This window comes from Pseudoliparis swirei, chromosome 5 (genome assembly GCF_029220125.1).
Source record: "Pseudoliparis swirei isolate HS2019 ecotype Mariana Trench chromosome 5, NWPU_hadal_v1, whole genome shotgun sequence".
In the NCBI taxonomy this organism is placed as follows: domain Eukaryota; kingdom Metazoa; phylum Chordata; class Actinopteri; order Perciformes; family Liparidae; genus Pseudoliparis; species Pseudoliparis swirei.
In genome coordinates, this window is record NC_079392.1 from 5434422 (window position 1) to 5460587 (window position 26166).

A 26166-nucleotide genomic window follows, 5' to 3' on the forward strand; every position below is an offset into this window, starting at 1 on the left:
GAATCGGGGAATATTGTGGTTATTAATAAAAAATAGAGGAGATATTAAAGACATGTTTAAGAATGATGTGTTGCCTCACTGTTGCAAAGTGTGTCGCATGGGACAAAACATCTTTAACAATTACTTTATTACAAAGTTATAAATCAGTTTTCCCCTCATTCTTTTAAGTTCTTAATGCATTTGTTTGTAATATATTTTTCAACAATTGGTCTGCTGTCGTGTAAAAACTTAAGAACACAATCCAAAGAAAGAAAACAGAAAACACGGGGATAAGAACCGGCTCTGAACCTGGACTAACTGGTCCTAATGCAGGCAGCAATGTTATTACACATTAATAACAAGTGTGTATAATTTAGATCAACATGTATACTGAATTACAGGCTGATCAATCAGATTATACATGTTAATTCCCACCTCCAACCAACATCTGGAGAAAACCCCTGTATTTTGAAGTATTATGAGCCTATAATCGTCTCTCGTCTTATTTTAATTTATCACGAATGGTGCTCCTATAAAAAAGAATCAGATCTGCTCTCTGTGGCTCCAGTCAGACACACTGACCATGCAGTCATGTTTAATAAATGATAAGCAGATGTTGTAAGCACAAGTGATACATAACATGCATGTGAGAGATTCCAAGGACTGTACAAAAATAATGCCTAAAATCAGAAGAGTGAACAGCGTGAAATTAAAGCTGAAGTCCTTGATAAATTTATTTTTCTTGAAGAAAAATAAAGAATAACAGCAAAAGGATACGGACGGTAACAGAGATACAGATACGTGAGACTATAGATAATTACATTGTAGGCTGCAAAGGGGCTTTTATTTTGAAAGAGAAAGAATAATTGACAAGTGTGGAATTGCATATTGAAAAAGAAATGCAGAGAATAGGCGGCCTCTATTTGAAACCGTGTATTTATACGCGGTGCTTGAGTGTGTGCCGGTATCTTGGCTATAACCCTCTCTCTCATCGTAGTCATACATTCAACACAGGCCTTTGTCTCCATAACGAACATCAGTGTGACTCACGCTCCGTCGCCATGGTGACGAGCATCCCCGCATCGTCGGGGTGTCATTTTTCTCGTCGCCGGTTTAACTTTTCCGCTCGTCTCGACCGCGAGGGAATCAATTTTTTATTTTTTTCCATCACAGAGCGATAAGTCCATTTCGTCGGCGGTCCGTTAGCTTTAGTTCGTGGTGTTAATGATGTGGCTGTAAACAAAAGGAGGGAATGCTGCGTGGATTCAGTGCCGAGGGAGAATAGTCACGGAGCTCCTCCACGCGTGTGAAAGGAAACAACAAATGGTGTGTGGTTTGTGTTGCAGTCCACGATTAAAGCAACGTAGAGTCCAGTTGAGATAATATTCTCAATCTGCTTTTCTTTCATTTCACTGCATCGTGTCGTCGGACCAGATATCGGTGTTGTCGTCGAGACCACCGAGACCGACTTTGTTATTGACGTCATTTCGATGGCGCCTCGCAGACTATAATTCGAGCAATTCTCTGCTTTTAGAGTTCAGTATATATAGTATTATATATATTATGTATATAACATATATATATTATATATTATATTATATATTATTATTATATATTAATTATTATAATATATACTATTATTATATATTATATATATATTATATACTATTATATATTATAATATATAATATTCTATTATTATAATATATATATATATATATTCTATTATTATAATATAATAATATTATTATATAATAATTATATTATTATAATATAATATATATAATATAATATATACAATATTTAATATATATATATATTGTGTACATATATTATGTATATATAATATATAATATATATTACAGTTATATTTATGAACACTATGATTCATTTCCAACCACAGAAAACATTTACCACCAACCAGCTCACCGCTTAATGTTGCGTGACCTTTAAAGCCAGAAAGCATAATATAAATTCACATATTACATGTCATGTATACGTCTCTATGGGAGGTTGTATGAGGCTTTAAGCACCTTATTATGCTTTAAGAACCTGTTATGTTCGTCTCTTACATACAGCCGTGATGCTCCCGGGTCAAATTGACCTGGTTAATGTTGAATCACCCAAAAGTGGTTAGAAACCCAAAAAATCCTAATAACTATAGTTTGTACCTCATCACCAACACCATTACTAACAATTCAAGCAGTTCTTAGTGGAATTGAGTTATTCGCCCCTCCATAGGTCAGAGTTCAATCAGGAGAACTCACTCGTTTTAATGAAAAATACATGTTCAAACTATTTTTTAGGTACATTGAAAATATCTAAATCTATAGTTCACTAGTCTACCATAACATGTATTTTCTTCTAAATTTTAATATTAATTTTGTAATCTTTTTTTATGGGGTGATGTAGATAAATAGAGATGATACAACTGTCACGTTCAGGGTCATATCAAACCGCTCGCTCAAAATCAAGCCGAATGAGCCATAAAGGATTTGTATTGATAATAAACATTAGTTATGGTTATTTATAGTGTTAAGATGCATACATTATATTATAAAAGATGACCAAAAATATTTTTGTATTTTTTTTTACGTTGATTACACTAAATAAGGTAAGCAGAATAAGTTGTATACAGAAAGAGTACGTAGAAATATTTTTACTAGATTTTCAAACTTTGAAACGGGTCAATTTGATCCGCAACATGACAGGAGGGTTAAGCTATTCTATGGTTCAGGAAGTCAACGTTCAATGTGGTGAGGTAGAACGCAACGCTTATAACAACTGTTCACTAATTTACAGAAATAACATACTCCTTTTATTCTCTCCTTTCACAGGCAACCCGCATGAAGACGGCACAAAGAGATTCATCGAGAAGACTTTTACTGACCGCTTAGCTGAACCGCCAACCGACACAAACATGTTCAGCGGAGCTTGGTACCCATAAGGCCTTGCGGGGGAGGGGCCCAGTGGGTAGGGGTTACAAGGAGGCAGAGATGAACCTGACCAATCACAGGCCGTCACCTGGGGATATAAGCTCCGCCCTCCACTGATCTTTCAGGGCGACTGACAATTGGACCAACGCCTTTCCACGCCGGCATCTCAACTCTCATTGGTCCAGCAGCAGCACAGGTAGGAAACGGAGGTGGGGGAGGGGAGGGGGAGGGCCCAAAGTTATTTTTGTCTGCATCAGCAATTTTCCTAATTATCCCGTTGATTGTGGAGCTGGAGGAAGGGTGATGAAAAGGGGAAGCTGAAGGGTACGGAGGCGTGGGAGGTAGAGAGTAGTGTGAAGGGCTAAAGAGGTTTAAGAAATGGGACATGAATAGGAGAGTTATCGAGGAAAGAGGACGCGAGGGTACGAGGAGGCGTCAACCACGTGTAAAAGCAAGATGTTTATACTTTTCGTCCCTGATCTTAATTCGCAAATGCTACTTTTATTGATCTCAAAGCAGTCGTGGAACTATGGATAGCGGCTCACGCTGTCAGACGGCGTCATTGAATGCATTCATGGTGTTGAACACATAAAAAGGGTTTGACGGTATTTGTGTGAAGTGTGAATCAAGCTTTAGAAGTTATAACCCCGCACACTTTCTCACCTCTGCACCTACACAATTATGTTTGAATGGGTGAGATTTTCGTGAGATTTTTCTTTTTTAAAGTTACAAAAGCTCCCAGACACATGCGGTTTTTTTCATTTGGATGTTGGGTGGAAGTGTCAGGGGGGGGGGGGGGGGTGTTTCAGGCTTCATTTGATGCATTCTGAAGCTTCTCTACCGGGGTCAGGCCTACGCTCCCTCAGCATCAGCATCTGGATTTTATTACCCATCCGAATTATAAATTCAAAAATATAAATAAGAAAGCAAAAACATTTTTAGTTTAGATTTAGTGGAGATTTTGGAAAAAGATGTGTTAACACTTTTTAATTGTTTTTTCTTTCTTTCTGGAAACCTAGGAATGTGAAACAAATGATTTGAAACCCAATTCAATGCCTGGGATAACACATTAGAGTAAATACCATAAACAAGAGTTGGACCAAAAGACTGTAAAAACTAATATATATACATATATACATATATATACATATATATATATATACACACACACACACACATCTTTTATTGTGTCCCAAGAAACACAACTGTACTTTCTTTTAATATAGTTATTTCTGTCATATTATCATTATCATCCATTTGAATTGTATATTGTTCGTGTTGCTGTGTCTTGATGCTTTCGCAATATTGTTCCAACATTCATGTCAATAAAGCTTATTGAATTGAATTGAATTGAATAGAGAGAGAGAGAGAGAGCGAGATGGCTCATAGCAGACAGTCGAAGCAGGATGAAGTAACAGTGGCCCTGTCTAATCGTAGTAAATGAAGGTTTCAGTTGCAGCTCCTCGACTTCCAAGTGAATATCTCGTGTCGGGATTCCCAGAGTAAAGTGAAGTGAAGTCAGAATGACGTGTCATTTGTTTCTGGATCTTCGGTGTTTCAGCCAATAGCGTTGTTTTAGGATTTCGAGGGGAACTTGGGTTGTGGTTGCTGCGGTTACGAAACCCATGAAATAATCCAGTTTAAGTTTCTACCGCATGTTGGGTAAGAGGAAGGAATTAAAAACATGTATATTTGTTGGTGGACGTTTGTGTCGGCGTACGTGGTCACCGCCACATTGAGTGTCGCGGCCTTATTTTGTTTCTCTCTCTCTCTCCTTCGCTCTCTCTCTCACTCGCTCTGTCTACTGTTGCCATGGAAACCAGTCCTACTCATCCTCGTTCGCTGAGTCAGGAAAAGGAGGTGTATAGTTCGACTGGGGCGATCCCGTCTGAATCACTAGGTGGCATCTCAGACCCAGCTGTACCAAAAACGGCGTCTATAGCGACACGTAGCGGTTTGGAGACATCGAACCACCATTTATTAAGAAATCACTCCGGAAGACTTTAATTGGCTTTTCTTTTCTTTTTCTTTCTCGGAAAGACAGCCGTATTTCCCCGATGTCTCATTTAGCCTTGCAGCTCCTCTCTGGTCATATTAATTTCTTCTTTAAAGATCTCAAGATCTCAAGATGAAATGGACACTTGAACTTTCATTACATAAGCACTTCTTCAGCACTGCACACAGGGTTGAAATGGAGTCATCATGAATATTTTAACAGCCCTCCCTTTTTTTGTGTGCACCATATATCATTCTCCTTTTGTATATCCCACCGGTTGACACTTCTGAATTCATTTTCTGTTAAATATCCAGACATAACATCATAAAAAAAAGCGAACGCTTCAATCTTTGTGTTTATCACGACACGATCCTTCATTCCTTTGGGTACTCTGTTTTTCCGAAAGAGGCAGCAAACAGCTTGTGCAAGATTGTATTTAGCAATATTTTTTTGGGGGGGGGGATGCTTTATATAGCTTTTTTTTTTTTTTGGAGTGGCATTTGCCATAATGCCTCCTTTGTGATTGCAGTATCTTCCCCATAGAAGACAGTAGGACAACAGGGAACCGGAGTAAATGGCTTTTTGTGAACAACTCCTGTGTGATTCCTTCCCGGGGGCCACATTACAGTAATAACCCAATGAGAAAATCCTATCTTAATCCCACTTAAGAAAGCAATTAAGAGGTTTTTTTCCGTCCAAGACAGAGGGGGTGTTGCTGAACGCAATGTCTGTTGTCAGTCATGCAGCGACGTAACAATCTGTAAATCAGCATCAATCTGCGGCGGAGGCGACAGATAACCGATCATCTGATGGCACGATTCAAGAGAGACTTTCTCCCTCGAGCTATTGGAGCACCAACCATTTCCGCCACTGTAAGAAACAAATTAGCATCTCATAATTATGACTTACTATCTCATATTTATGAGCAATTCCCGAGGCATTATTCCAGGTCTAAGTTTTTTAGCCATGCAACACAACACTGGATCGTGGAGACGTTTCTATGACACAGTGTGTTTATTTCCAGATGTAAAATGAGCATCTTTATACCAGTTTTTATTGACAGCGACGCCATCCGATTGCATGTTGTGGTGACACGAAGCGGAAGGCGTTGATATGTGACGATGAATGTCCATGTTTCATGCGGCTCACGCATTATAGTTATAACTTAATTAAATCAACAACGTGTAGTAGCTATTGTCATCATACTGTGATAATGGAATATAATGTGAGCGTGTGCTAGTTGAAGTAAAAAGGATAATCAAGGAATGAATTGTTGTGACACTTGCTGGGATATTATAAAGAGCTCATGCATGGAGATAAATAGAAAAGAGATGCAAGGTCGTCCTTTAATCGGGTAGAGAGGGTGTGAGAGTAAAGGGCCGAGACACACAGCTGCCCGCTATGATTTACCTGCAATCATTAAGGGATTATGGGAATTCCCTGTTCACTTAGTAATTACAAAAAAATGTGGTATATTTAAACTCGGTATTTATCAAATGTGCTTTAAATACTTTGTTTCAATGCTAATTTAGAGCATATACATTTTGAAATATACAACAAATATGTCTGAAAACACAGTTTAAAGAAGTACATTTAAGTAATTTATGTGCACATAACTTACACTTAAAATATATTTTTTCTGATAATATATTTCTTGAAAATATGTACTACAGTACAATTATTTTAGAATGTCTTAAAATTAAAAAAAATTCTTTGAAATAGGTGAAAGCGTGACTTAAGTATACTTTTCATATATTTGCAGAAAGTACATTTCTTTGATAGTATATTTTAAATGTACGATTGACATTTTAAGTATGGTCTAAATACATTAAAGTATATATTTTTTCGTCTGGGAGGTGCAACAAGTGCCCGCAAAAAAATCATTGTTTTAAAGTAAACAAAAAAAGAAAAAAGGATCACATGGATTTTGGAGTCAGTTATTTACATTTCAGGGAGAGATGGCAAGCACAGGCATATGAAACATAAGTCCATAAATGGAGATGGTCAGAATATAGACATGGGAGACAATGATCATATATGGACATGGTCAGAACACAGACATGGAAGACAATGATCATATATGGACATGGTCAGAACACAGACATGGAAGACAATGATCATATATGGACATGGTCAGAACATAGACATGGAAGACAATGATCTCTAAATAAAAAGGTCTACACCTGTTCTACTAGAATGTGTCCAGTCCACAGAGTTCATTTAAGAATATCCGTATGTGTAATTCTACAACAAAGCTGAACATATGTATGAAAACATTGTGTTGAGACATAAACTGAGACACATAAACTGCCACAATATTACATACACTGTTATCGATCTTAACATGTTCAGAGGATATAAAGCATCGCCACAATTTAAAACTTAAAAAGATTATGCAGCACCGGAAATACAAAATGGATAAGAAAGTAAAACACATAAGGAAACAGCATACCGGGTAAAACACGTCACTAACGCCACTAACTTAACAACACGGGTATCCTGGTTGCAGGTCCCATCTCCTTTTGACCCTCACTCGCCCTTCTGCTCTCTCTCTCTCACATTCCACGCCGCATGGCTGGTTCACATTCACACGGACGTGTTTACTTTGCACTCCGTACAGTCGGCGGCACGAAAGCTGCTCGTCAGCAAAGCATCTTCGGTCCTCCGCCTGAAAGTAAATGAGCATATTCCCCCCCCCCCCCCAAATTAATAATTCACCAACAGTTGCGTTATTGTGCACATCCTAACTTGATCTCGAAGCGACGCGTCGTTTTTATCCATCTTCATGTTTCCAGTTTGAGCCTCTTGCTTCCTCCTCTTCCTCTCGCCAGGTGTCCTTTCTTCCTCGGCGATGGCAGGAACAGTCGCCATAGCAACAGAGAGCCTTACAGTGAGGTGAAAGAAAAGAGTGAGTGAGAGGGTAAAGAGAGAGATTGAAAGAGGAAGGTGAGAAGCAGGAAGGGGTAACTTTCAGGTTTAAATCTGCACTTCATCCTTCTTTGCCTCACAGCATCCGTCTTTCGTGTTTTCTTCTCGTTTTGTTTTCACATAATTTGGTTTCTTAGAGCTTCTCCTGGAGCTTTTATCGGTTTCTTCCATCTTTTCCCTCCACTTTTTTATTTTTAATCCTTCATCCATCCCACTGGTTCCTGGAATTAAAGGAAAATTATACCTTCTGGGTCTGAAAATACATGGTGTGTGATACATGTACCCTGTGTTTGTGTGCCTGTGTGAAAGACTCCGCCTCCTCTGTAAACAAGGAGGGATGTGATATAGCTGGAGGTAAAAGAAAGTGCTTGTTAGATGCATTATTTATTTACTGGCTGTTTGAGATGTTGAGGGTTGTTTTAAAGCAGAGAATCAAAGTCACACTGGGTGTCTCATCTTTACGTGGATTACTTTCATGCAAACATCCACTGATAATGATGATATTCTTAAATAAGTAACAGGTTGTATCATGTTTGACAGGGTCCGTACGGTCATGAAAAACCAGGAGGGAGTTATGGATTTTAAAAATGGTTATTTCCAGGCCAGAAAAAATCCTTGAAAAAAATTACGTTTTTCAAAAGTCATGGACATTGTTTATATTAATATTTTCATTGACGTAGTTTGAAAAAAAGAATAAACATCTATATACATATTTATTCTTTTAATCAAACTATTGTCTCTCATTCATTTTTGTCATTTAAGGTGTATAATAATAACTTCATTTATATAGCACCTTTAAAAACAATGTTTACAAAGTGCTCCACAGAGAGTCAAAGCAAAACAAGTGGAATAGCAAGAAACCAATATTACATTTAAAAGTATATATTAAAAATAATATTTAAATAAAAAAAATAAAAATTACAAACAGACAAACTATATACTCATGTATACACAGAGATTTTACTAAATGTTTGGTCATGGAAATTGGGTTTAAAGTCCTGGAAAAGTCTTGGAAACCCATTGGTCAACCTGTTATTTAAGCATCTTTGTGTATTTAGAAAAGCACTATATAAGTTTGAATTATTATTATGATGTGTATTTAGTTCAGTCAGTGGACATTCTCACTGCAGAAATGGAAATCATACAATGTATATGTCTGCAGGAGAGAGAACAAAAGTGTGTCTCTGTATTGTCTGTGTGTGGGTCTCTCTCTGTTTTTAATCTCATTCATATATTCATCGGCGGGCAGAAGTGCTGACACTGGTGAGAGGGAGAGGAGGCATCGAAGTGAGAGGCAGAAAGTGTCAGAGTGTATCCATCCAGAGTGCTCGTAGTGATGTTTGATGTCAACATTAAATATACAGCACAAAGATGAATAGTGAATGAAGGGATGAGGACGTTCAGAAAAGAGATCAGGGGGAAATCTATCCCCTTTCTTCTCTTCTCTGAGTTTCAAGCCTATAAGATTTATTTGGGATCAACGGGGCAAATGAATCCTCAAATGCAGACCGAAATAACATCGTTAATGCAGAATCGCACCGTGTAAACTGACATCCCTGTGCACCCGCCCCCCCCCCCCCCCCCCCCAGCCGGGTCTGTATCTTTGTCGGCTTTTTGTGCTGACGACTTCAAGAGAAGGAATGAAACAAAAGGACAGCGGACGCAAAACTGATGAGACAGAAAATCAGGCAACCGGCAGAACGCGGAGACATGATGGAAACCAGAGAGGAGGATATGAGATAGAAACTGGATAAAAAAGGACGACGGGGCGAATTATTGACCTTTGATCACATCCGTCATTATCCATCAGGAGCGCGTGTCCACGCGGTGGACAGGCGGCTGAATGTCACAGCTGTGTGACGTCCATTGGCTCTTCCTGACTGTAAAGGGGCTGTTGTGTGTTAATAAACAAGATGATTGCATGCTGGGTACCGAGTAAACAGGACATGGAGATGCTCACGGGAAACGGTGTGTGCGTGGTGTGAGTCTACGGCTTGTGTGTGTTTTTATGTATGTTAATTGATGTGAGTATTAGGCTTGTGTGTGTTTTTCATATGTATTACTGGGTGTGAGTATAAGGCTTGTGTGTTTTTTTATGTGTGTTAACGGGTGTGAGTATAAGGCTTGTGTGTTTTTTTATGTGTGTTAATATGAGTATAAGGCTTGTGTGTGTTTTTATGTGTGTTAATTGATGTGAGTATTAGGCTTGTGTGTGTTTTTCATATGTATTACTGGGTGTGAGTATAAGGCTTGTGTGTTTTTTTTATGTGTGTTAACGGGTGTGAGTATAAGGCTTGTGTGTTTTTTTATGTATGTTAATTGATGTGAGTATTAGGCTTGTGTGTGTTTTTCATATGTATTACTGGGTGTGAGTATAAGGCTTGTGTGTTTTTTTCATATGTATTACTGGGTGTGAGTCTACGGCTTGTGTGTGTTTTTATGTATGTTAATTGATGTGAGTATTAGGCTTGTGTGTGTTTTTCATATGTATTACTGGGTGTGAGTATAAGGCTTGTGTGTTTTTTTATGTGTGTTATTATGAGTATAAGGCTTGTGTGTGTTTTTATGTGTTAATTGATGTGAGTATTAGGCTTGTGTGTGTTTTTATGTGTGTTAATTGATGTGAGTATTAGGCTTGTGTTTGTTTTTATGTGTGTTAATTGATGTGAGTATTAGGCTTGTGTGTGTTTTTATGTGTGTTAATTGATGTGAGTATTAGGCTTGTGTGTGTTTTTCATATGTATTACTGGGTGTGAGTATAAGGCTTGTGTGTTTTTTTATGTGTGTTAATATGAGTATAAGGCTTGTGTGTGTTTTTATGTGTTAATTGATGTGAGTATTAGGCTTGTGTGTGTTTTTATGTGTGTTAATTGATGTGAGTATTAGGCTTGTGTTTGTTTTTATGTGTGTTAATTGATGTGAGTATTAGGCTTGTGTGTGTTTTTATGTGTGTTAATTGATGTGAGTATTAGGCTTGTGTGTGTTTTTATGTGTGTTAATGGGTGTGAGTATAAGGCTTGTGTGTGTTTTTATGTGTGTTAATTGATGTGAGTATTAGGCTTGTGTTTGTTTTTATGTGTGTTAATTGATGTGAGTATTAGGCTTGTGTGTGTTTTTATGTGTTAATTGATGTGAGTATTAGGCTTGTGTGTGTTTTATGTGTGTTAATTGATGTGAGTATTAGGCTTGTGTTTGTTTTTATGTGTGTTAATTGATGTGAGTATTAGGCTTGTGTGTGTTTTTATGTGTGTTAATTGATGTGAGTGTTAGGCTTGTGTGTGTTTTTATGTGTGTTAATTGATGTGAGTATTAGGCTTGTGTGTGTTTTTCATATGTATTACTGGGTGTGAGTATAAGGCTTGTGTGTTTTTTTATGTGTGTTAATATGAGTATAAGGCTTGTGTGTTTTTTATGTATGTTAATTGATGTGAGTATTAGGCTTGTGTGTGTTTTTCATATGTATTACTGGGTGTGAGTATAAGGCTTGTGTGTTTTTTTCATATGTATTACTGGGTGTGAGTCTACGGCTTGTGTGTGTTTTTATGTATGTTAATTGATGTGAGTATTAGGCTTGTGTGTGTTTTTCATATGTATTACTGGGTGTGAGTATAAGGCTTGTGTGTTTTTTTATGTGTGTTAATATGAGTATAAGGCTTGTGTGTGTTTTTATGTGTTAATTGATGTGAGTATTAGGCTTGTGTGTGTTTTTATGTGTGTTAATTGATGTGAGTATTAGGCTTGTGTTTGTTTTTATGTGTGTTAATTGATGTGAGTATTAGGCTTGTGTGTGTTTTTATGTGTGTTAATTGATGTGAGTATTAGGCTTGTGTGTGTTTTATGTGTGTTAATGGGTGTGAGTATAAGGCTTGTGTGTGTTTTTATGTGTGTTAATTGATGTGAGTATTAGGCTTGTGTGTGTTTTTCAAATGTACTACTGGGTATGAGTATAAGGCTTGTGTGTGTTTTTTATGTGTGTTAACGGGTGTGAGTATAAGGCTTGTGTGTTTTTTATGTGTGTTAATTGATGTGAGTATTAGGCTTGTGTGTGTTTTTTATGTATGGTAATTGATGTGAGTCTTAGGCTTGTGTGTGTTTTTCATATGTATTACTGGGTGTGAGTATAAGGCATGTGTGTGTTTTTATGTGTGTTAATATGAGTATAAGGCTTGTGTGTGTTTTTCATATGTATTACTGGGTGTGAGTATAAGGCATGTGTGTGTTTTTATGTGTGTTAATATGAGTATATGGCTTGTGTGTGTTTTTATGTGTGTTAATATGAATATAAGGCTTGTGTGTGTTTATGTTTGCTTGGAAAGTAACTTTAAACTATATTTAGTATGATAAATAAAAATGCAATAACGTTTGTTCTGATTAATCTAAAGTCTTTCAATTTCTTTGAGTGAGTAAGTAACGGCACAACTTGGAAACGTTTAGATCAAATGGCAAGTCCTACTTTTACTATATCAATAGTCAAAGTCAGAATAGTTGAATATATGTATGTGTGCATACCTTTCAAGATCAACTTGTCATGAGTTCATAGATACCAAACACCTGATTGTGCGCATTTAGTTCATACATGCATTTTGTTACCATGCTATATTAAGTTGTTGGGTAAATTGGGCACACTAAAGTTTGCCATAAGCAGTAAACCATTAAGGATGTTTTATTATTTTTTAGTACATGCATACATATATTTCATATGAGAAAAAGTTGCACAGAGCTGTAAGTCATGCAGCCAGTGAAGACATCCACTAGAGGTGACATTCCCCATTAGTGTTAAGTGGGATTTCAATGTGTGTGTGTGGTTGTGTGTGTGTGTGTGTGTGTGTGTGTGTGTGCAGCTTCGATGTCTTTAGACCCTTCAGAAAGGGTGGATCCCACAAGGCTGCTTCCAGTCAGTCGTCCCCACGGTGTCATAAAAACAAGTATGTGTGTGTGTGTGTAGCTTCAAAACATCCCAATTAGCAGAATGGATGGACTGAGATGGATGTTGTTGTTTTTTGGAGATTATAGTAGGAATAAATTACTTTTAAATATACAGTATAGTCGTGAACTGAGTTTAACTCCAATTAGCTTTGGTATCATGGAGATTGAACACTTCATGAGTGTAAGGGTTGATATTAAGCTCTTCCTTTGCTGGAATTCACTAAATCTTACCAGTAAGAAGTAGTTACTGAGTTATGTTGCCGAGGACTAGAATGTGAGACATTATTTGCCGATTGTTCTCTGATGCATTGTTGAGATTCTGACGTAAGGTCTGTTTTGTGGCTCAAATAAAAGCAGTAACCTTAAAATCCCCACAGCTTGTCTTCGGGTGCACTTCCTCCCGTTAGTCCAGCAGCTCCAGTGTTTAAAGCTGTTATCTTAATCCTTAATCATCCTAAACACAAGAACTAAGTCGCCATGGTTTACTGCACTTTTTACAGTTACCTAGCAACACCCATTCACAAAACCCCATATAAGGCACAATGCAGTGTGGAGGCTGGATGTACTCTCAGATTCAGAGAGGCAGTCTGAGAGGACATTAAAGACATGTTGTTGTTTTTGTTGTTGTGTAAATCACAAACCAGTGAATATCTGCTCTGTTGAGGTCTCTCAAGACACATTAGGGGCTCCTGGTAGCGGAGCAGGTGTCTCGTCTGATGGCTGCGGAATAGTCAAGATATCTCAATATCATAATGATTGTTTTCCTTGATAGCAGTCTGGTCGACCTGCATCCTCTCAAAGACCCAGAGTCAAAATAATTCCACCATAAGATGGAGTTGCTTGTGCATCCCTGCTTACCACGTCCTCCCAATACCAGCTCCTATACCTGCCACGTGAGGCCCATCCCCCCCCGCCTTTCCGCCGTCAGTCGTCCAGCCCGCCGGTCAGCCGGCCAATCGGCTCGCCAGCCAATTAGCCAATTAGTCATCGCAGTGGGAGCGGACTAAAACGTGGGTCTCATACCTCACAGATCTCACAGGCGTACCATGCAGACAGCAATGAGCGCGGCGCACAAGACGGCTATACATAAACGGACGATTTTGGGCCACCAGAAAAATAAAAAAATAAAATAGTGATTCATGAAACTGTGTTTCCACGGCAACCGTGGATATGTTATATTGGCAGGAAGAAGACGGCGGGACAAGACGGCCTATTGCGCTGCTCTGCCCTCTGTCTTCTGCTTCGATTATTGTTGTACGTCTTCAGACTGGTTGAGGAACAGATTATACAGATTATACAGGCACTCGAAGTACTTTGGCCCATGTGTAACAGTTTTAAATGTGAATAGATGTCTTTAAATTAATTACATGCATATAGTGTTACACTTCTGCTTCAAGCTTTGTTGACATCATTTCAGGAATGTTCAGACAGTTTTGGTAACAATATTTCTGAAAAGCAGCAGCTCCCGAGAGTTTTTTTCCTGGCCAACAATATTATAAAAATACCTAGAGTGCATATCGACACAGCTGGTGCATTTACAGCAGAAGCTTTTCGAGGATCACAACCACTGATGGCTCCCCGGTTGTCCATTCATACTTTCATATTTTGAGTATTTATTGACACAATCTTCTCATTTTTGCACGGTATTATTTTATTTATTTTTTATTTGCGTTCAAAAGTTTAGTTTGATTTTTTTTTGCATTTAAATGTACAAAAAATAAAATAAAAGATATTTTATTTATTAGGCTCCTGATGCTGTTATGCAGCTTTGTTGTGGTCCCTCGGTAAACCACATTTACATCCACATGGTGGTATCTCTCATCGTAATTTATGACACCGTCTAATCTGAAAAGTGGATTTTCTCCTTCACAGCTTTAAGTAAAAGTCGAAGTGGAGACAGAATAAATTCAATTACGCAACAATATAAGTGAGAGTCTGGCATTGATTTATAATTTAGGTAACTCATGCACGAAGAAAAACACACATATCTCCTTTTTCTTTAGGTGCTCCGGAAGAACGTGTGTGTGTGTGCCTGCCCCTCGCTGCTCGGTGATTGACGTTGAGTAAGTGTCCCCATGAATCACATTATGATCTCATATCACTTATTCATAGACCTATGAATTATAGAAACCTCAATGAATCGTTCACAATGATGCAACATCACGCGGTTCATGTGTGTGTGTGTGGACCGTGTGACTGATCACTGCTATAGATAACAGAAAAACACAAAGGATTTTACAGCTCGTCACACACACATTTAACACCTATTTTTCACCACAATGATGTCAAGAAAAGAAGAAAAAAAGAGATCCTCCATCCTAAAGCAAAGTTAATTTGACTTTTTTTGATAAAATCCACAAAACAGCTCTAATGAAACAGTACTGTACCAGTCATGATCCAACGAGGGCATCATGTGGGGGAGTAGAGAAAAAAGGATCGCAAATATTTGTTTGGTCTCACGTCTGCCAGAAAGTGTGATGTAACAACGTCAGTGAAACAGCGGAAGTGGTGTCAAGCGTAATATGAATTCAGTTCTTTGTAAATGTCTCCCTGGTCCCTCACACTTCACTCTACATATTCATTATTTAAAGGGGTAGACCTATGCATGAAAAGCTTATTAAAATGACTCGACCTTTGCCCCTTGTGGACTACATTTCTCTGAAATCCAAACCTCGGAGTGTGACGTTGCAAAGCCGTTCATTATTTGGCCGGCCAAAACCTGTTTATTTTTTTGAAACATCTCCCTGAAAATGTGTGTTGCCAAGTGATTTTTGGCTCCGGCTCCTCTTACTGCCTTAACATTGTATTTGTTGCTTGGCAACATTAACTTAGTGAGCATCTGAACAGGAAAGCAACTATTTGAGGCTTCGGTGATTTAACGACACAACTGGTTCTGTCGGCTCCGCACCTGACATCCTGCCACCTGCAGGGCACCGCCTCTTAACTCAAGGAATCACACAAACTAACAGGTCTGCAACGGACGACCACCAGGGATACACACAGGGTTTAATTACACAGGTGCAGGTGATTGGACACAGGTGGAAACAATCAGGGACAGGGCAGACAATCACAGGGACAGGAAGTGCAGGGAAACGGAGGACATGGGAGACGGGGACTTCAAAATAAAACAGGAAACACAAGACACAAAAACTCCAGATCCATCCTGACAATCTCATTCTCATATATATATATATATATATATATATATAATTATTATTATTATTATTTTCCTGGACACTTTAACCTGCTGGAAATTCACTTTGGTCACTGCCTTGTGTATATATTTAGTTTCCTCTGTATATTTAGTATTTTAGTATTAGTATTGTGTTTTGTGTTTTATTTGTATCTTTTATTTGTATTAATGCTCTAATGTGCAGCCGCTGCTGTGATCCTGAAATGTCCCTACTGTGGGACTAATAAAGGATTATCTTATCTTATTTTATATAGTCTATTTTTTATAGTGTGTGTTTTGAAGATACTATCTCTCAAGCTGCTTGCGAAGCCAACGTTCTCTCAGAAACTATCCTCCCCTAAAACACGCATGTTTGTATCCAGATTTCTTTACATTTATTATGAAACTTTCATTTAACCAGTTGAATCCCATTGAGATTAAAAAATCTCTTTTTCGAGGGCGACCTGGACTTTTCAGAGCCACGGCTAACCCATCGAAAGCCCTCTGGAGTTTCGGTTTTGCAGCTTCACTTGCCGTCATGTATGATATCCGCGTCGCTGAGGAAATCCTGCCACTGTGATATCGCGAGCGTCGTTGTCGTATTTCCTATCTAACACTTACAGGATGAGGTGTTGAGAAAGAGGAGCAATTCGGTACCAGAAATAGGCGAGCTCTCTAAATGTACAGCGAGGCAACCTGTGTGTTTCTTCGCGGGAGCCTCGCTTGGCTCTCGATACCAGAGCTGCCCAAAATAGGACCTGTGGGCAAAATCAGCTGAATCTGAGCTGCCTGAAATAGGACCTGGAGGCAAAAACCTGGCTCTCATAAAAAAAATAGTTTGGCCAACTTAAAGTGTTACACAGAGTGTAAAATGTGCTGCATTTTGAATGCATTGTGTTTCATCACGTCTCACCTGAGTTACCTGACAACGAGGCTCGCGTGAGTAGGAATCTGAGAATCTCTCTCGGGGCTTTAAGTTGTTCTCGTGTGCCAAACATGTTGGGACTTTCTTTTAGCTTTGCACGGGTTTCTGCTCCTGTAAGAGGAAGACAATTTTTTTGTGATATTTTATTGTACACTATTACATTTCTCTACACCGTCTGAAAAAGGGATGCGTGCAAGTTTTGATTGTAGATTGGTAGATAAGATAAGTTAATCCTTTATTAGTAAATTTCAGGATCACAGCAGCGGGTGCACATTAGAGCATTAATAAGACATTTAAATAAATAAAACAATAAAAAATAAAAAAATAAAATTAAAAATTAAGAATGAAAAAATATAAAATACAAAATATAAAATATAACAATTGTAATTTTAAAATTGTATATATTAGATTAGTCAATAGAAATAAAAAAACACACATTACACATTTATATTACAGGATGTTCGGGTCCCGGAACTCATACGAGTGTGGAAATTGTAGGTCCTGTGTACAAAGGAAGGCAAGAATGTGGTTCTCGTGTACACTACACAGGGATGGGAGCATCTGTGGTCAGAAGTATCACTCATCTTGATTATAATATAATTGATTTTTCTTTTAATGCATTTTATGATAAGAAAAAAAAGATCAGCACTTTAATTCATAAATGTGATCTAACAAGGGTAAAAGGCAAATATGAACCATATATAAAATAAAAAATATGAACCATATATAAAAGAAAAAATTACAAAATAAAGATGCTGTTTATATTGCTCCTCATTGGGATGAAGCATTTTTAACATACAATTGTTTGATTGTTTTGAATTAAAAACACAAAGATGCAGCCGGTCCACCAGATCCCCGAACACTGGCTGAACAATACAAATATGAACACCACACACAAAGGGTTAACCAAGCATTAAAAGAGACGGCATGAAGCTCCTCGTATCGATTTTAAATCACTGTCTGGCCTCTTGTGGCTCAATGCTTTTATACAACTGAAGTAATTGTGAGGAATTTTAGAATAAATTGATGTTTAAGCATCCCTCGACATTTTACACAATGTAATGTATCACAACTCGTATCAGTCTAAACTTAATAAGCAGTCAATAACAGATGAGACACATGTCTTTCAAAGATATTTTACACAAGTTCATCCATTTGGACACGAGCCTTTAAAATATGCTGCCGACCATCATTTTAACCAACACAATGACGTGATGCCGTTTCTGTTTGTGCTCTCGTCCATTTTCTAAAAGTGAGTAAGTAAGTAAGGTTTATTAATATTGCACTTATCACAGACAGAGTGTCACAAAGTGCAGTACAGTAGTCAATTAGACTAAATTGGCACTAACCGGGACCAAAAGACCATTTCAACAGTCAAAAGAGCAAAAGCACAATACACTGTAAAAAAAACACACTAAAACAAATAAGAACATTAAAATAAACACTTCTTTTTTTTAAAAACCAGGCAATAAAATATTTAATTTCTGATATGATATGATATTATTCGTCCCACAGTGGGGACATTTCAAAAATCATTTAAATTAAATATATATTTTTTAATTTTAATTCTATTTAACCAAATGCGAAGGCAAATTCACTAAAAGTCAAACTTCTTTTTGACACTTTTGCTAAAGAAGCCGCCTGTCCTCTCACGGACTGTTAAACTCAGTCGATCTCGGAGAGTCCCGGCGCGTTGTGTCGTCTGGGTTCATCTGGATCTTCATCACGGCTCCGCCAACCGGCCCAGATGGCATACGGATACTATGTCATGTGTTTGAGTCGAGAGCAGTGGAATGAAGTAGAGCTGAAGGTCATGTGTAAAGGTCAAATGTCCTGAAGTCAGTTTAAAGGGAGCTGTGTTTAAAGATATCGTTGAGGGACGTCTTCATGAGCAGAGAATGAAGTCGCTCTCCATCTGTGTGTGTGTTGTGTGTTGTTGTTGTTGTTGTTGTTGTCCGATCTTGCTCTTGCTTCATTGGCATAGCCGGCTGCTTTTAGTGCATGCGTGTGCATGTGAGCGTGCCCCACCGGTTAGCGGCGGTTACAGCTGATGTCCTTAACCGACCTGGAGGAGGCGGAGCTCCCGCCCTCTGATTGGTCCTCAGGTATAAACACCGTTCACTCTGTCGTTATTTTTGCCGTAGTCTTTGCATTGTTTGCGCCGGAGGAGGGGCAATTGAATTGCTCTGTCTTTTTTAGTATTTAGTATTTTTTTTTAACTTACGTTTTACCTTTTGCTATTTACAATGTTTTGTCACATTCTTTTTGGTTCAGTGAAACTGAAGAAAAATAAATAGTAAAAACAAAAGAAAAAGAAACGCTCTCTCGTATCTCGTCGGTGGCAATCTTAAAGATTTTCATCGAAATTAAATGTCTGTTCCAACCCAATCGCTGATGAGGTAACACAGGGGGGGGGGGGGGGGAATGACTGCCCCCGTTATGAAGCTACACTGTTGTTGTCATGACGTCCCAAACATGACCTCTCACTCACGCCACGAGCCTGCTTCTCCAATCTCAACTTTAACCACTATTCAATTTAGTTCCGTTTATTTGATATTGCCCAATATCACAAATTACAAATTTGCCTCAGAGGGCTTTACAATCTGTACACATACGACATCCCTGACCTTTGACCTCACATCGGGTCAGGAGAGCAACAGAGGAGGATCCCTCTCCAGGATGGACAGGTGGATATTTTGATTAGCGCCAAGTCTGATATATCGGACTATAAACTATATGACAAAACCTTTTTCCAGTCATAACTACAACTCTGATGTTGGTGAGACTTCTTCAAGTCAGAAACGGTTCATTGTGATCTGATAACTCCGAAATCAGATTCTGAGTCTGGATATTTTAGCCTCTCGAGCTTTTATTTTAAACATCTCCCAAGTGTGTAATACATTCATAAGCATGTATTACACTTTTTTTTTTTACTTGGCTAATAAACAACCTTAAATCTCTGAAACAGGAGGCCGGAGAACCAGAAGTTAATAGAGCTAATCTACTACGATAACTTGATCAGCTGATTCGTAAATCGACAGAAAATGAATCAGCAATTTTATTGATAATTGATTAATAAGGATAATTTCCTTTTTCAAGTTAAACATCCAGATGTTTACGCTTCTCAAATGTAGGGATTTATGGGATAGTAAACCTGACTTCACCTTGGAGGATTGGGAAATTGTGACTGTTTCAGCAAATTAATCAATAAAATAAAATACCTTTGTATAGAATGCAGAGGCTGAATATGTTTAGAATTTGAAAGTATTGTCATAAAATATCCAACAACTGTAACCAGACTCCAAAAAAAGTGACATTTCTTATGAACTTTCTCCAACATTAAGCTATCTTTGTACACTCAGGAAAAGATGGAGGCAGCGGCAACAGTCTCAGGGACACGTTCTGTGTGTGCGTGTGTGTGTGTGTGTTTGCGCGTGTGTGTGAGGCAACACAATGAGCTAAGGAGATCCATTCTGTATATCTTTACTCACACACGCGCACACCCCGTGCACAAATAGGTTTACAACACGTTGGCGCGCACATTCATGCCCACGCGTAAAACGCACCTACTCCGGCGTCCTCGTTCCATCTCTCTCTCTCTCTCTCTACACTCAAAAAAACGATTCAAGCCCTTCTTCGAGGTGACACATTTAAATATTGTTTGATACATTTAAATAAATCAATTACAAAACGAAGATATTTATATTGAATGGGTGTAACACAACATGTAGAATACTTTCATTTATTAGATTTATTTAGGTTAGATGGTGTGCATATCAACTCAAAATAAATGTGTTTCATTGAGGACTACCTTTTGCGCATGCGCCAGCTGAAAATCAGTTGTTTACATGAGGTGAAGACAATTTCAGGGCTGTACGGTGGTGGAGTGGCTAGCGCTGTTGCCTCAAAGCCAGAGGTCCCTGGGTTCAATTCCCAGTCGGGGCATTCCTTCTGTATGGATTTTGCATATTTTGTTAGTTAGTTAGTTTATATTTTGAGTTGGACATATTCATTTAATTTAATGAATATCGTAATTTTATTTGAGATGTATTTGATACAAATGAGTTGGACTAACTTAATTACATTTTATTGCACTGATGTGCTAAATTTGAGTTGGAGTTGCATATAATTATTGGATGGAAAACCTGCCAACAATTTAATTGAGTTCATCCAATGAGTCATTTCTTTGAGTGTAGTCTCTACCTCTCTCTCTCTCTCTACGGGGGATAGATGGGAGGAGACGCTCCCGCTGAATGTGTTTTCCCTGCAGCGGGGTTTTACGGTAACGGAGAGGAGGAGGAGGAGGAAGAAGAAGAAGGACGCCGCTCCTCTCTCTCTCTCTCGGTCACGGAGATCCGTTCACCTGGTGTGCTTTTCGTCACCGTACACTGACCCCCCCCTCTCTCTCTCCCCCGGAGTGCCCGCATCTTGGCTTTTTCTTTTTCTCTATTTTTTTTTTCTTCTTCTTTTTTTGTACATGGAAGACGGAGCGAGGCATATTGCACCGAAAAGCCACCGAGGAGGAGAACCGACCGAACACGGTGTGGAACCGCGACTTGGGATTTTGGGGGGGGGGGGGGGGGGGGTGTTGCTAAAGCGTGCGGAGTGATGCTGACATGAGAGTCGCTGCCCGGCGTGATGCGCTCACCTCTCCTCCGTGTTTCTTCTTCTTGGCCTCGGGGGAGGGTTTACTAAAGATGCGGCTGGTCGCGCGGGTACCTGCTCTGGTTTCACACCGGCTCGGTTCGCCCCGGTAGACTGATCCCGTACCGGGTGCTGCGGTCGAAGCAGAGTGGTTTTACCCCCCCCCCCCCCCCCCCAAAAAGGGAAGGAAGAAAAAAACAAAAACCTGATCGGCCACCAGCAGCTTGCCAGATGAATAACTCTATACAACGTAAGGAAACCAGCTTGACTAGACCTGCTGCAGTATTCGTCATCTGTGTTAATAATGACCCCATGCAGATTAATATCATTCATATCGACGTGGGTCATCATTCTGACCTCATTGCATGAAAATAGCCTTTTATTTATGTCACATCTTCGATAGATTTCTGTCATCTACACTGGACCATTCATGTTTAATTAGGCTGGTATCATGCGACAAATAATGACATTATTTCATATTTTTCCACTGGCTGTATACAATAATGTAGTTTTTTTCCCCTTCTTCTTCACACTTTTATTTCTATAAAAATTGTTCCACACATCATTTTCCTATACAGGCCTCTCAAGCTCTGTGATGAGCTAATGAAACAGCCATGACTGCAGGAAGAGAGCGGGCAGTGTGTGTGAGTGAGAGAGAGAGAGTGTGTGTGTGTGTGTGTGTGTGTGTGTAAGGATGATATACGGTGCAGTGTCATATACCCTCTTATCTTGACATGTAGCCCCCAGACATTGTGCAATGATATCTTCATGCTTTCATATAAGACATTATCACTCTCTCACTCACACACACACACACACACACACACACACCTGTTAAATCCCACCGCCTGAGGCATTGTCGCTTATTAGCCCATCCTGCCCATTATTTAGCTGTATCAGTCACGCTGGTAATGACAAAGGCTTGTGAACCATGCGGCTAAGTGCTTTATTACTGCTGTTATACGGCTCTACAAGGTGCAACACGTTTATTGCTGCGGATCATCATTTTTGTGGTTATGTGCTTTCATTATTTGTTTTTTTTCACCGAGTCTTATCGCTTCACATATCCGAGTGTCTCTTCAGCCGGGGCACTAAAAGCAACACGCAACAAAACAGGGCTTCTTGCAATCAAAGGGAATATTTAATCATATTTGCATCTTCAATGCAACCGGATACATTTCAAAGCTTGAGGAGCGGCCACGCTAATCGCTTTGTTTTGTCATTTTTTTACAAACAGGCCGTGATGCGTCGTTTGTTTTGGACTCGAGGAGCCCAGAAGTCCAGGTTATAGTTTGTATTTATTATTTGTAATTTTTAATCTAAGTTATTTTCCAGAAATGTGTAGTCACGGTACTGTTATCGTGACTTATAGACATGGCAGACGACTTTTTGGCGACTTTAAATTGATACCAAGACTGTGCTCTCCACCTGGTAGAAAGAAGTGTGCTCCATGGTAATAATAAGAATACATTTCATAAATATAGCGCTTTTTAAGGTACTCAGAGACACTTTACATGTTACATTCATACACACAGCTGGGAGCAATTCAGGGTTAAGTGTCTTGCTCAAGGACACATCGACTAGGGCGGGGATTGAACCGCCAACCCCCTGATTGAAAGACTTATTTGCTGACCACTGATACAGTCGCACCCCCAAAACTTTCACTCAAGCCCAGGACAGCCCTGAGGTCCTTGATAGTTATTTTCATCGTCTGCTCTACTTCAAACGTCTCTACTCCACCACGGTTCATTCATCTGAGGTTAAAATATCCCTCTAATCGAGTTGTTTCAGTCTGAAATTGAGTCTCTAAGGTTGTTTTTTTTGCCTTCAACTTGTTTCAATATATATATTTTTTTTATTTCATAATTTTAGAACAGCAATGGCACCTTTGGGTCTCTCTTAATTCAAAATACAGAAACTCGTGCCTTGATCATATTTGAAATAAGTCGGTTTAAGTCGGTTAAAAATATTGATTGATTGAAAAATTCTTACTGTTTTTAGGAGCTCATCTTTTAATAGAAATGTCTTTTTATAAAAAAACATAAAAGATTCATACATAACATAATTGATATAAGTATATTTTCTGATTATACTTCTGTAGTTTAACTTGTAATGTACGACACTGAGCTGCCACCCTGCTGCACTTGTTATAAGTATTTGTAATATTGAGGAAGCTTTTCGGAAGCACAGCTGTTATTAGTAGCTGATTGATCGATGTTGACGATTGATTGATTGTTAAAGTAATTTCTTCAAGCAGGAGGGCTTTTGGACTCATTGTAACTGACTTTTCAGTATTTTATGACCATTTTATTGACCACAGTTCATAATAATGAAAGATGTGATAGCTCTGATGTGTTGAGTTGATCTCTTTCATGTGAGATGGAAGCAGAGAGTGAGATTAAGACAGAGAAGCAGATGTGAGACAGTAGTGATGGTGAAAGTGCTGTACGGAAAGATAATGGTTCTGAAATGGTTCTTTAAAAGGCTTTGGGGTTCTACGAAGAACCATCACCGACTGAAGAACCATTCATTCGTTTGAGGCACCTTTACAGGTTCTTTGAAGAACTCTTTAAGGAAATGGTTCTTTAAAGAGCCCTGGTTTGAAAGGTTCTTTGCGGAACCAAAAATGGTGTCTTGAAGAACCAATTTTTGAAGGTTCTTTAAGACACCCTTAAGGAAATGGTTCTTTCAAGAGCCCGGTTAAAAATGTTCTTTGTGGAACCAGAAATGGTGCCTTAAAGAACCATTTTTTGAAGGTTCTTTCAGACACCTTTATAGGTTCATTGAAGAACTCTTTAAGGAACTGGTTCTTTAAAGAACCCTGGTTTGAAAGGTTCTTGTGGAACCAGAAATGGTGCCTTGAAGAACCATTTTTTAAAGGTTCTTTGAGACACCTTTATAGGTTATTTGAAGAACTATTTAAGGAAATGGTTATTTAAAGAACCCTGGTTTGAAAGGTTCTTTGAAACCAGAAATGGTGCCTTAAAGAACCAATGTTTTATGGTTCTTTGAGACACCTTTATAGGTTCCTTGAAGAACTCTTTAAGGAAATGGATTTTTCAGGAACCCTGGTTTGAAAGGTTCTTTGCGGAACTAGAAATGGTGCCTCTATGGCATCACTCTAAAGAACCATTTTCACTTCCAGATGGCACCTTCATTTTTCTGTGTGCAGTCATAAAGTCTGTATATTCTTTTGTACTGAATCCATTTTACTCTCGTTTTAATTGTGCTCATCGTCTGAGTCCTCTCATGACTCTTGTCTCGTGACTCGAGTCTCGTGTCTCGAGTCTCGAGTCTCGTGTCTCGTGTCTCGAGTCTCGAGTCTCGTGTCTCGAGTCTCGTGTCTCGAGTCTCGTGACTTGTGTCTCGAGTCTCGTGTCGTGTCTAAAGTTCCAGTCGGCGCCTCGCGGGCCGAGTGGAATTTTAAGAGGCTTCGGATGCGAGACGCGATAAACGCGTTAGCGTTTCCTCTTCAGAGGCAAACTTGCAGGCTGCTCTCCGCGTCTGCTTCGCCGTATAGCTCTGACAGGACGCACTGCCGGCGATGCTGCTGATGCTGCTGGTTGCCTAGTGACTGTACCCATGGAACCGGCTGCCATCGTCATGGTGACGGGCCGAGGGAAAGAGACCCGCAGCGAGGGAAGGGAAGGAAAGAGGGGACAGAGATCCACCAGTTCCTCTGCAGACGATGAGGATGGATGGTGATGCTGTACCGGGGGGTGGGGGGGGGGACGGTATAGTGGAGGCTCTCTGTAGTGAGATGTTTGGCGATGAAGACGAGGATGAATCGCCTCAATGGATTCACATGAAGCCACAGAAAACAGTCTTTGACAAGGGCATCTTTTTTCAAAATGTCACCAATAAATGCTCGTTGGAGCTTCAGGGAGTGAGACAGCAGCTCAACGTGGAAGCAATGAAGATATTTTAATTCTGAATGTATGGATGGTCAGTGGGAAGATGATATGATGCAACAACTATCTTTTCCTACATTCGAATGTTCTGCTTTCTTCCTTTTTTTATAATAACTTTATTTATATAGAGCACCTTTAAAAACAGTTTACAAAGTGCTCGACAGAGAATCAAGGCAATAAATAGTGTAAAATACAGAATAAACAGACAAACTAAATTAGGGGAACCAAAGAAGTGCATAAAAGGACGACATCACTTCAAATATGTTCTTTAAAAATGGGTTTTAAGAGGATAAATGATATTTGGGGTGTTAAACCTGTGGCTAGACTACAGAAGAAAGTTCCTTCAAAATAAAAGTCTAGTAGATCACTTTCCGGATTAAAGTAACGTCACGGGCTTCAACCGACTTCAACATTTCTGAAATACTAACCAACATTCATTCTCATGCGACATTAACTATTGCCATTTACATTAATCATTTGCATAGAGAAAACAGTCTTTCCCTTGTGCTTCATAATACATTCATAATAATATTCTCCCTGATATTTCCTATTATAATATCTTTCTATATGTATTAATTTAAAGCACAAGACTACAGAATCAAAATAAACTATTACAACCTAACAGCATCAACATTTTTATGGACATTTTTAGTATTTTCTGATTCAACATTCTGGGAGGAAATGATGCTGACGACTATATAGCTCCCATTCCAACTTTCAACGTCTTATCTGAGAAGACATTGTGATAT

General features: G+C 38.9%; 1 protein-coding gene across 1 annotated transcript in view; it reads left to right on the top strand.

The window, feature by feature from the left end:
- The first annotated feature begins 3075 nt into the window (after positions 1-3075).
- lrrc7 (leucine rich repeat containing 7) overlaps positions 3076-26166 on the top strand; it is an 89933-nt gene continuing 66842 nt past the window's right edge. The window contains exon 1 of the mRNA XM_056415027.1: positions 3076-3111. The gene's annotated coding sequence lies outside the window, so the exon portion shown is untranslated. The remainder of the gene's footprint in view (positions 3112-26166) is intronic.